We start from the raw sequence: 12,606 nt of genomic DNA, 5'->3' as shown, positions 1-12,606 counted from the left end.
GATTGAGGTAAAGGTGGTCACACATGTTATTTTGTCCACCTTATGTTTCTCTTGTCTGGAAAGGCATAGCTTCCTGTCTGTATTATGTGCCCTCTTCTGGGCCCTTCATATGACTTGGGATGGATATCCACGTTGCTGTAGTCTAATACCGAGATCTTTGCTATTGGTATCGAAATCTCCCATGGTACTACAATTAAGTTGGATCCTGAGGAACTGTCCATAAGGGAGGCTCTCTTTCAGGCATATGTCAGTAGGGTAATCTTATTGGTGGGTTTCCTAAAACAAGTAGTACCCACCTTATTATCCACTATTTTGTAGATCTCAAGATCTAGAAAGGGCATCCTATGCATGTCTGAGTTCATGGTGAATTTTATGAATTCATCCTGGTTATTTAACCATGTCAGGAACAACTTTAGGGTATTGGAGGGGTCCCTCCAAACCATAAACACATCATTAATGTAATGGTGAATACCAAACGGATTGATCTCATTGTAAACTGTTTTGGGCTCCAAATTGTCCATATAGAGATGTGCTATGTCTGGCACAAAAGTTGCTGCCATACTTGTGCCGTGGCAACTGATTGTAAAACATGGCATTGTGCATGAAGAAATTCTCGGTCAATGCCAAACGAATGCATTCAAGTATGAACTCAGATGGTATAGAAGGATCACATCTTTTGTCTAGGTGCTGACACATCACCTCAATGCTTCCAATCTGTGGTATGCTAGTATACAGGGCTTCAACATGAAGGGTGACTAATATGTCATTTTCCTCAATGGTGAGGTACAAAATCACATGGGGAACAATAGGTTTTATATTGATCTGATGCAAGACACAGACCCCCAAAAACACAATGGGGGTCATTACGATGTTGGCTGTCCGGGAAACAATGGTACCGGTAAGCTTGCTGGTACCATTGTTTCCGGACGTGCAATGTGTTCTGCAAGCGGGTGCCTTTTTTCGCCTGCCAGGCCTGTACATAATCAGAGCTTTCACTACTGAGAGCAGTCTAACGGTATAGAACTGTGCACAGCTGAGGTGCTTAGAGCAACCATTTCAAATAATGAAAGCGTCCATATGCATCACTTATGCTTCTAAAAACTGAATAGTGGGACAGTTACATTACACAAATATAGGCAACACACCTATTTTCAACTTGACTCAATATTTTAATGGTAATGGCAAAAGTGACTTCTTCAATGAGTGCTTCTATTTCTACAGTTTATACTGAAAAATATTATATTTAAAGAAGGTTTCTTTCACCACTGTACCTCAAAAGGGTCTTTTTTATTTAAGGGAACATCTTAAAATAACATTGCTATAACTGATGGCATTCTAATGCTGATTATGTATCCAGATTTAACTACTAGGCCCATGTGTACATACATTAATTATGAGAGAAGTATACATGACTGAAGTGCTTAAAAGTTCCATTCACAACGATCCATTAAATCTTTTTTCTATTAATTCTGATCTGCCTCCCAGCCTCTTATCTTTTGCAGTTATTCAGTTAGTGCAAGTGGATCTTGATAATGTGACCTGTGCCCCTCCCACTGCTAATCTTTTGGTATTCTTTTAGCATGCTCTGGAACTTTGCTTCTCTTTTGTAAATTCTAGATCCCGAGTTGTCTTTCATATGGATGGCTAAAGCAGAGAACATATGATGAAAAAGGCAATCGCTATTTAGTGCTATTAGAAACAGCAACTGGACAGAACACCTGTGCCATGCATCCTAGGTATTCCAGCATCATGTGCCTCACAACTCACTCACCCATTCCCATACCACCCCTACCCACACATGCAAACAATCAATCATTACCCTGCTCTCACGTTACTCCAACATGCAGAACCTCATCCACATCATTCATTACCACCAGCACTCAAATCCAAAACACACATACAACCTCATGATCATCAATGCTCACCCCCTAGTATTACATTCAGCAGACAATGCTGACATATTCAAAACTAGATTCACTCTTTACCACAGATAATTAGTTAACTCACTCCCCCACCAACATCCTGGATAGCCTCAGAGCAAGAGTCTACAACATCCAAGAAAATGGCCTCAAAGTAAAGGCAACTGTAGGGTTAATTATCACGCACAAAAGCTCATTGGCGTGTATCCTCCAGGAGTACACCATGCCGGAATCCATAGAACTCCTCACAAGCCACTTCCTGTTCACCCATGCTAAGACAGCTAGATTCCACATCATCGACTGACCATCCTATATCTGTCATCTACACAACTAGCATCTTTCTTGAAGACCAAGACCTGCCCATAAGCAGTGTTTAATTTGTAAATAAGTAAGTGCCAGAGCTCAACTATTTTCGAGCATGCCTGTCCATGTTGGGGTGGGAGCTTACCACTAGGGGTAGCCAAGTTACTGCTAGCAAACTGAAAATTGTGAAATTATCATTTCACCTTAGTGACTGGTGTTCACTTGTGATACTGTTTAAGAAGTGTAATAGATGGCTGTGCCCATTGGGTGAAATGGATACACAAAATAGTGACGGGGCCCTGTGGGACAGCCCACAAATCGAAGTGGGTGACTTTTCCCTGTGGTAGAGCTCAAGAAATGTAATCAGTGGCTGTACCATCTGGGATAACTGAAGAACCTTAAAGGGTGACTGGGCCCTGTAGGAAACCCTATGCTGCTTAGAGGACTCCTTGTAATACAGCTCTAGAAACATGAGGGGTAGTAGCAACCTATTCAAGAGTAAGACAACCTTTGACAAGTGGTGTGTTTCTGTGATGATTTAAGTATACAGCAATATTTTTTGCACAATAGACAAAAACATTTGTAAGAGAGCAACTGTCATGTGCCTGTCTTTCACTACTACAACATTCTGTTTCCCAATGACAAGTACCATGAAAAAAGAAAAAAGCCCGCTCCACTTTTCTGTGTCTGACATGCAATGGATAATAGTTCATCATTACCATATGATCTGTTATGTTGGAAATTAAGTGACAGGTGATTTGTTTAAATGTCAGAAGTTCATTATAAGGCCACTGCAAGTTTGCTCCTGTGGTTATAGAAAATAGCCCTGGCCACTATAAAAACTGATTCGTAAACATGTGAATGATCATGCAGGCCTTTCCATGAGGGGCACGATTACTCTATGTAAACACTGGTTCTGCCCCTCAATTCTGTATGGGCTTGAGTCACTAACCCATAAGGATGTAAAGTCGTTGGAATTAGCAGAACGTACATTTGGTGTTGTGTCCTGGGCTTATCTCGGAATACGCTGATTGAGTATATTTGCCTGCAGTTGGGCCTGACATCATTAAAAACTCACTCTACTTAAAAGGAAGGCCAAACTATTTCTTAGGACAACGTCTCCTTTATGCCTCGTATATGCGATACTTGGTGTACAATATGCAAAGGTGGAGACCATAACTAGGGTCGACATTTTCATGGTGCTATTTAAAGATCTGTGTGCTGCAATAAACTGGTATCCTCAAAAAATGTTCCAATTTTGTTATAGTAAAAGGTGCCTTGGAGAGCAGAGTGTTTAAATGGGACTGGCTAAATAATTACAAACATCTGTCACAGTTACATATGTATCCTATGGGGGCCGAAATGATCCATAAATATTTGTAACCTCAACAATATCTATTACTATGTCCAGACCCTCCGGTTCGTAGATTTCACTTAATGATGCTTATAAATCAGTTGCCAGTATGAGCTACACATGGGGGCAGGTGGAATTTACCCCCTGCATCCGGATTCTGTAGAATATGTATGATTCTCACTAATCAGGAATCGGTTAAACACATATTGACAGAATGCCTGCGTCTTGGATCGGTATATTCAGACAGATTCAACAGACAAACAGCCTCTCGCCCACTAAGAAAGGTCAACTCCAACCTCCTACTAGTACCCAGATTTAGGCTCACCAAATCTGGTGGGAGAAGCTTCCCTGTCAAAGCATCTCAATACTGGAATTCCCTCCCCCATGCATTAAGGGAAGGCTTACCAAACCTTCAATTCCGAGCAAGCCTGATCCACAGGCTAAAAGAACAGGACATATGACCAGACTCCATAAGTATCCATCTGACACCCACTGTACATATGAGACTACACGGCCTTGCCATATTTATGTATGTCTTACAGATCTATTCCACTCTCTGTATTCCCTCTTTCTGCCTGCCTATTGCGACATCTATACAGCACTGTAACCACAGCTGTACCCACTTGTAAATTGCCTCGTAATATATTTATGTATGTCACACAGATCTATGCCTTACCCTGTTCACCCTCTACTTGCCTTGTCATTGAGTCATCTATACAGCACTGTAACCACAGCTGTAACTATCTCTGTACATTTGTAACCTAAGCTTAACAACCCTCTTATGCCTTCGCGCCCGAATACCCTTGGGTCTAGTGTGCAATATAAATAATAAAACAAACAAACAAACAAACAAACAAATATGACCACTTTGGGAAAATTTAGAAGCAATTAAATCTTGGGAATTTTGGGCCTTATGTTTGAACTCAGATTTGGTGGCACTGCACTTGGTACTTTATAGGGTTTGGGAAGGAAGCCCAGAAATGCTTACAGGTTTGTTAAAAATGTACTGTACGATCACATTTATGAGCCAGAAATTACATGAAATATAATGAAATGGTATGAAATGAATTAGGAATGTTTTAAACTGTCATGATGATAGATTTGTATTCATATTTAAATGAAATATGGTACTGTCAGTGCCCGTAGGTTTGTCTGAATGTTTATGTTTCTACTGAATGTGTTGCAGATTATGCAAATGTGATGTTAAATAGCTGATTGATATATGTAATTTATATAAGTGAATTCTTTGAACAAATTGCAAAGTTCTTGACAAAACTATATACTATAAATTAAATTAAAAATATAAAAACTCAGACTGGTAGGTCGCAGCTTAACAATTCATGAGCAAGTCACAAATGTGCTGTTGTTAAGACCGACTAAGTGTTGTACGAATACCACAGCTGGTCATTATGCCTTCCAACAGGTGTAGTGTTCAGAAGATACTCATCAATTATCTGTGCAGCTGATGGGCCAATGGCTGTTCTTGTTGATGACCCATCTGTATTAACATGTCCGAATCACTGAGGAGTGTATCTCACAGAAGCTACTATCCATAGGCTGCATCCACAATGCTCACAAAGCTTTCAAAACGGGTCATCAATTTTCTGCATGTTGATCCTGTCAATCATGAGCTTGGTAAACATGGCACAATGTGGGATGGTTGATGTTCTTACCAATAGCTGTATTCTTTCGCCAATTGATTTTGCAAATGCTGCCGCAAAGCATCCTTGCACATGCTCAGCGTATCTCCCACTTGTCATAAATACTGTCAGTCCTCCTTCCCTGAGATATATGGATGACAATTGGTCACTCATTCTTTGAAACGTGGGGCCAAAAAGGATGCTAGCAGGTATTCAATGTTACCTTTGAGTCGAATTACCCATGGTGTTTGAAAGCAGATCCATCACCAGCTATGCTGCATAAGGTTCACCTACAAAGGCACAGGCATTCACTGTGTTGAAAAAGTTGTGAACAAGCAGGAAATACCCTCACTCGGGGAAGCATTTTATGTTTTGCCCACCTGATGGCCGCCTCAAGATGGTATAGCATGGATCAGACATTTGAGAGGAAGTGCTGCAGTGTTATAAAATGCTAGATGTAAAGCTCTATTCTGAGTACTGGAGTAATCTAGGATGGTATTGTGAAGATCATATAACATACATGAGAGGGGCAAAGTACAGTTTAAATGGGTGGACACTGAGTTTGCCAGGTTGTGATGTATCTGTGGTTGGCAGAGAACATTTTTGGGATGTTAAACCTGAATGAAAAGTGAGCAGATCTTATGGACCAAAGTCACCATTTCTAACAACTCATGATAAAAGAGGCGCGTATGAGGTGAAAGATATGCACAAACCATGTTATTTGCAATACCATGCCTATATAAACGGAGGCAAGGACGTTTGACAGATTGATGCAGAAAAGGCCAAATGTAAATTTTGAGGCCTTAGCCACTGTGCTTCTACCTCCTTCACTCTCTTGCTGCATTTGAAATGAAACCCCAAAAGAGTTTTTTAGCACCTATCATACTGTAGCCATAACCTCAGTAACCACTTTGCAAGAGAAGAAATGTTCACTGTGAACTTACCAGTGGTGATTAACTTTCCCTACAAGCTGGCATATTCCATGAATTTCCACAAATAGGGCAAGAGAACATTGACCAACATCATGGCCAGGTTAGCATTGATCAGGTGCAGTCAATCATTGAACTGGTCATATGTCAGGCCAAATTCTAACACTTTTACCACTCTGACACAATGGGGAGTCACTAATATGGGGCCGGAGGGAAGAGCTTGATGTCCAACTCCGAAATTCCGAAACACATATACAGCTGCAATATTTTTCAAGGGTAGAGTGATCACATATTATGGTACCCAAGTGGGTCCCGGCCTTTCCGAAGCATACCATTTCCAAGCAGATTGTGAAAGTGCCAGATATGGTTGTTGCTTATTCTTAATTAAGTACTATCAACATTGTGGTGTTTAGCACACAGGTTGGGCGTATGAGCATGCATATAGGCCCCTGTTGGGCCTCTCCATCTGTTACCAGCTGCACCTCCACCTTTAAATATGGCTGCCACCATAATGGAGAATGACTCCAAGCCTGGAGGCCTGCTGAATGGCCCTCCTCTGCTTGGCCCTGATTGGCCACTTGTTGCTAACATCAACCCTTACTCTAGGAGCCGGCAGGAAGAGTTGGATCCACACAAAGGCCTTTCACTAAGGCCTATGGTCCCTTTCTGCCCCTGTCCATACCCTGTGTACAGCCTCATGCCTGACCATCGGCCTCTCCGGCGATGAATGCATAACACCAGATCTAGAGAAGTGCCCAAACAAAGTTACCAACATGACTGCCATCAGCATAATGAAAGGTAATAGCTCCTTTACTCCTATGCATGCTACTCTATCTAATATTACGGCCACTTGTCTTGTTTCCATCTAATATTATGGCCACCACCACCTACCCTCTTTCTGCCTCCTCCCCTCTCTACAAACCCCACCAAATCCTAGTCTGTACCTCATTGACACGTGCCATTGCTCTGCCTACTCGCACAGCCATGCTGTAAAAGCATGTTGTTGCCTCATGCACCTTCAGCTCTTCACTCCTTGCACCGCTACCTCAATGACATACAACCTAATACCAATAACAACCACCTATGTAACAATACTGTGAACATACCTTCCCCGGCAGGCATTAAAGTCAACTGTATCACCAACTCCCAGCTCATACTTCCCACACTCTTCGGACAGCCCACCAACTCCAGCCAATGTACTATTAATGGACCCCACTCACCTTCCAGGCCCATACCTCCCATGCATTTTCCTGCTGACCCACACCTACACACCATCATCCTATACAATCCCAACAACATCCCCACACCCATGCCCACCACTTTCCTTCCACCTCTACGCTCATGACCATTCCCTCCCCCCACATGCACCCAGAAATGACCCCAACAGCTTCAGAACTCCTAAGACAATATACCGCGCTGCTCCACATGGCCAGTCCTCCATGCATTGCTCTGCCATGTTTATTACCTCCAGACCTGCCACACTCTCCTATTCACATCTCCATGCTACTATCAGGACTTCACCCTGACTAGGCCTTCCCAAATATGGGCGTCTACATTCACACATCCACTGACCCACCACATTGTGGTCCCAACAGAAATGAATGCCTATGTGCCCCTAGCTGCCCTCCCCCATCTCATCAAGCACAATTTCAACCTCACAATCCTCTCCCATCTGTCACCCAACACCTGTCCTCCCCTAATTAAGTCACACTCCCTCTGTGCACATGCACAAGATTTCTTTGAGCTACTATTGGAACATGAACTTGACATACTTACCATCACTGAAATGTGCGTGCCCCATGCTGCAGGCCCCTTGCTTTCTCTTGTCACCCCCTATGAGTATATTTTGCTGAGAACCAACAGATCTTCCCAACCTGGTGGTGGAGTTGCCATCATCACCAAATCCTCTATACCCATCAGATTGTCTCCCCTTCAAACTCTGTCGGGCTACAAACTCCTACTCACTAAATTAGAACCCAATCCCCATACTACCATCAACATCTTCCTCCTCTATCTATCTATTGACAAACCGCACACGCAACCTCCCCAGACACTGACATCCCTCTTCTCCTCACTCCTCTCATCAAACCCCTCATATTTCCTCTTCATTATCCAAAATTATCCAACATTGCACACCCTCAAACTGCAAAGGTGACCTCTGCCCCGCCCACGTCATAAAAATGTGTGGTGAGCACCTGGCACCTATTGTCTCCAAATGCATGAATGCTTCCTTTGAATCTTGCTCTGTCCCGCTGGCCATCAAGTAAGTCTGGGTCACCCCCGCCTAAAAATACCCACCTTCAATCCCTTCCCCTCACCAACTGCCACCCCATAACTGCAGTTCATTACCTAAACAAAATCTTAGACCGCACTGCATACTTCCAACTCCAAGCCTATCTGAAAACTAACCGCCTGCTAGGTTCTCGCTAATCCAGCTTCAGACCCAGGAACAGCACTGAGGCTGCCCTCCTGGACCTAAAAATCCATCTTGATGGAATCCGCGATGCCAGTGAACTAGCATTCCTAGTTCTTCTTGACCTCTCCAGAGCTTTTGATCTTGTCGACCATGACATACTCTGCCTACACCTCACCAGCGAATTCAACTTCCTCAAAGAAGCCATCAGCTGGACCAGATCATTTCTCAGCAAGAGATTCTCTAAGGTCTTCACCGGATCAGAAGCCACAAACTAAATACCTGTGCGCTATGGTGTCCCTCATGGCTCCTGCATCTCGCCCACACTGTGCATCATGTACACAAAACCCCTGTTTGACCACCTTGACAATCTTGGGATTATTTACACAAACTTTGCACATGATACTCAAATACTGCTAAAACTAATTGGTAACCACTCCACTGATTTTGCAAACATTAATCAAGTGTACAGCATCATTCATTCCTGGATGGCAGAACACCATCTATGCCTGAATGATGACTAAACGGAGCTCCTCATAGTAGGCTCCCTGCACCATTTCAAATGCCTTGACTCTGCGTTTGTATCATTCTCCATTGACGGAAACCCCACCAGAGTATCAACCCATGTGAAAACCCTGGTCATCCATTTAGACACAGAACTATCTATGCACAAACATATCAATGCCCTCACCTCCTCATCAGCCTTTACCACCAGGCTCATCAATCTCAGCAGGAAATTCAGACAACTGCCTTACCCTTGCCAGAGGCAGAAAATTAGACTATTGCAATACCACCCTTTTAGGCACCTCCTCCAAAAATCTTGTAAAACTGCAGATGATCCAAAACAATGTTCTGAAGGCTGTCTGGGGTCTCAAACATTCAGACCGCATCTCTCATGTTAGATGGGATACCCACTGGTTACCAATCAGAGCTTCAGTTGATTTCAAGACCCTCTCCTTAACATACAGATGCAGCTATAATGCCTGGCTTTCCTTCCTCACCCAACACATTTCCAAAAGAGACAAACTCCCTAGCCTATGTTCCTCATCCACCCTGACCTTAACCATCCCTAGATTCACAAGGACATGAGCTGGGGTTAGCGAGCTCCAAGCTTATTGCCACCACCATGTGGAACACCCTACCTCCCTACATCCAAGAGCAGGCATCCTACCCAATCTTCAGAAAATAGCTAAAACCATAGAATTTTGACAAATACGACTAATATTACATTGGGGGTAACCTCCCTGGACTCAAGCCTGCTGGAATTTCTACTTCATGCACTGTATTATTTCAGTATTATGCTTTGTCCAATTTTCTCTAAGTTGTACCAGTGCTGTGATACATACGGGCTTGGGTGCTGTAAATAAATGTAATATATAAATGCAATGGTGCTGAAAATTATGGCACCCCTGGTATTCTGGATGCAATGCAGTGATGCAATGTACTTTCAAATCTTTGACTAGCATGGATAGTGCTTAGAATAGAGAGTGTGAGGGTACGTTGGGTGGATGTACAGAAAATGAGATACACATTTATCCTTCTGTCTTCCCCCATTATTCATTATAATATCAAAAGTGACACAATTTTTCTTTTACACTAGAATTGATAACTAAATGCAATTGACTGGAGTAAAACTATACTATAGATGAAGACATAAAAAAAGAAGATGATAAAGAGAAACGGCAAGAAGAAACTGTACAACATTCCAGGTTTTGTATGTCTCTTCATTATATTTATTTTAAATATGACTAAGAATAATATGTTATGTAACAAAGATTATACAGCACAGAAAACTGCTTTACCTTACACATTTTAAATGTCCAGGCAACCATGAAAATAAAATAAGTATTGATTAATATTCAAAATAATGTACAATCTATAAAACACTTAAGACAAATCATGCACAATCCATGATACATTTACTTTCACAGGAAACAGGGGGGTGAATACAGACTGAAAATGCAGTGCATGGAAGATATAAAGCTTGTGTGCAGTGGCTGAAGTACAAAAACAGGGAAATGATGAATGGTATGTCTGACCCAACTGACAGCAGAGATCTCAAAGTAGTGTGGGTTCCAAATCCATCCCCGCCATGTAAAAGTACTACAGGAAGGAAAGCGTGTACACACATGGAGAGACTAGATATGGATATGCAAGATGTGGATATACTATGACTACAATAAAACACACAATGTCACAAGGTAACAATACAAATATATATAACCGTCACTACAATGAATGAACAGGAATATATGCACTGGGTGACAATAAACATGGGAGATTATACAGGGTAGTTGCAATAGAGCGGATGGGGTAGGTTATGTAAACTTGGAGATCAAGAGATAATAGTGTAAGTTAAGTAAACTTGAAGAACATGGGAAACAAAACAGTCACACAGATAGATCAAACAAAAATTCAGTTCTACTAAAATTCAAAAAATGTTTCAAAGTTTCTCTATTATTTCCTTCTGAAATTGCCTCTATGTGTCAAATATCCAGCAACAAAATATATAAAGAACCTTCCTCTCATGTAATATCAACTTACTATATAGAAAAACTGTTAATATTACAAAGCATTAAAATCTACAGTTTAATTGGCCCATATAAACATCCCTCAAAAAAGTACATTCTCTTATAGATTTGACAGAGTCTGAGGTACCAGGGATTCCACATTCTCTCCTTGTATATTATTCTTCCATTATTCATTCAAACATCTGAAGTAATAAACAGTGTTTCTTTTCTAGCAGACCAGAATGGGAACCACATGGAGCGGCTAGAGGAAAACTATCCTAAAGAGGAACAGATAAAAAGAGAAGATTCTGAAGAGAAGCAGCCAGAAGAACTGCACAACGTTCAGACGTATAAACTGGGTGAAGATAAACAGGGGGCATTAAGCTGGATAGTCGCAGTAAAGAGGATGGGGTAGTTTAAGTACACTTGGAGAACAAGAGAAGATGAGGGAGGTTAGGTAAGCTTGGAGAAAATGAGATACAAAAGTCACGCAGGTAAAAAACACTACCCATGAGCAATCAGGACAGACAAGATTCCATACACGAGAATATCCACAACATTGAAAGAAAATAACTTTATATTCATCATTGTAAAAAGTCCTTTTTAGTGAACAATGTTCCATCCCAAAGCTTACAAACATTGGTACTGATCAACCATCTGTTACAGGGGCACTAAAATTATGAACATAGAAAAACAATACATCCTCCTTCCCACCTCCATCTACTCTTATATTTTGAATATGGGTTGGCCTTACACAGAAGTTAACTATACATTTGAAAAAACAATCACATATGGTACATGCCACTAGCAAAATGTGAATGTTGGCATTATCTTTTTAGACTTGTCATTTTTATTGTTTTATATTTTCCTCCCCTGTTAGAAATTTAAACATTACTGACAATCATAGCAGCAGTGATGTTGATATGGTATGGATTCCCCCATCTATGCCCAACCCACAATAAAGCAACCAGCATAAATATCACCACAGACAATTGTCAATACTGCAAATTGAAAGAACACTTACAAAACAAGGCGGAAGACATCCAGTGCTGTTTCAATTCCACCTCTTCCTAGAGTACTGGTACACAATTTATCTGTAAACAAAGTCAGATGTTACATAGCCATAATTAATTTGTCATGAGAAGTGCAACAACAGAAGATTAGCACAGAAGTACATCTACTTTTTACCTAATACTCTTTTCCCTTGACAAGTTATTTATTCAGTTTTTCTTGATCCACTCCTCCATTTTGAATATGGGTTGGCCTTTCACTGCAGTTAACTGAACAACTTTTTCAGTAGCCAAAGAGCCCCTGAGGTACTTTAAATTCTACCAGCACCTGCCCACCATAGAAAATATAAAGACCAAATCAGAAAATATATGCGAATAATTCAACTATCTTTCAACAGATACTAAACAAAAAGCAGCCACAAGAAAGTAAACACATTAAAAAGTAACTAAGAAGAACTTGCAAAACACTTTCATTTGTGCTGCCTCACAGAAAACTGCAAACAGCTAGAGGTATGTCATAGAGAATGT

The sequence above is a fragment of the Ambystoma mexicanum genome, chromosome 6q, assembly GCF_040938575.1.
Source record: "Ambystoma mexicanum isolate Mex_15411 chromosome 6q, UKY_AmexF1_1, whole genome shotgun sequence".
Lineage (NCBI taxonomy): Eukaryota > Metazoa > Chordata > Amphibia > Caudata > Ambystomatidae > Ambystoma > Ambystoma mexicanum.
This window is presented reverse-complemented; position numbering follows the sequence as displayed.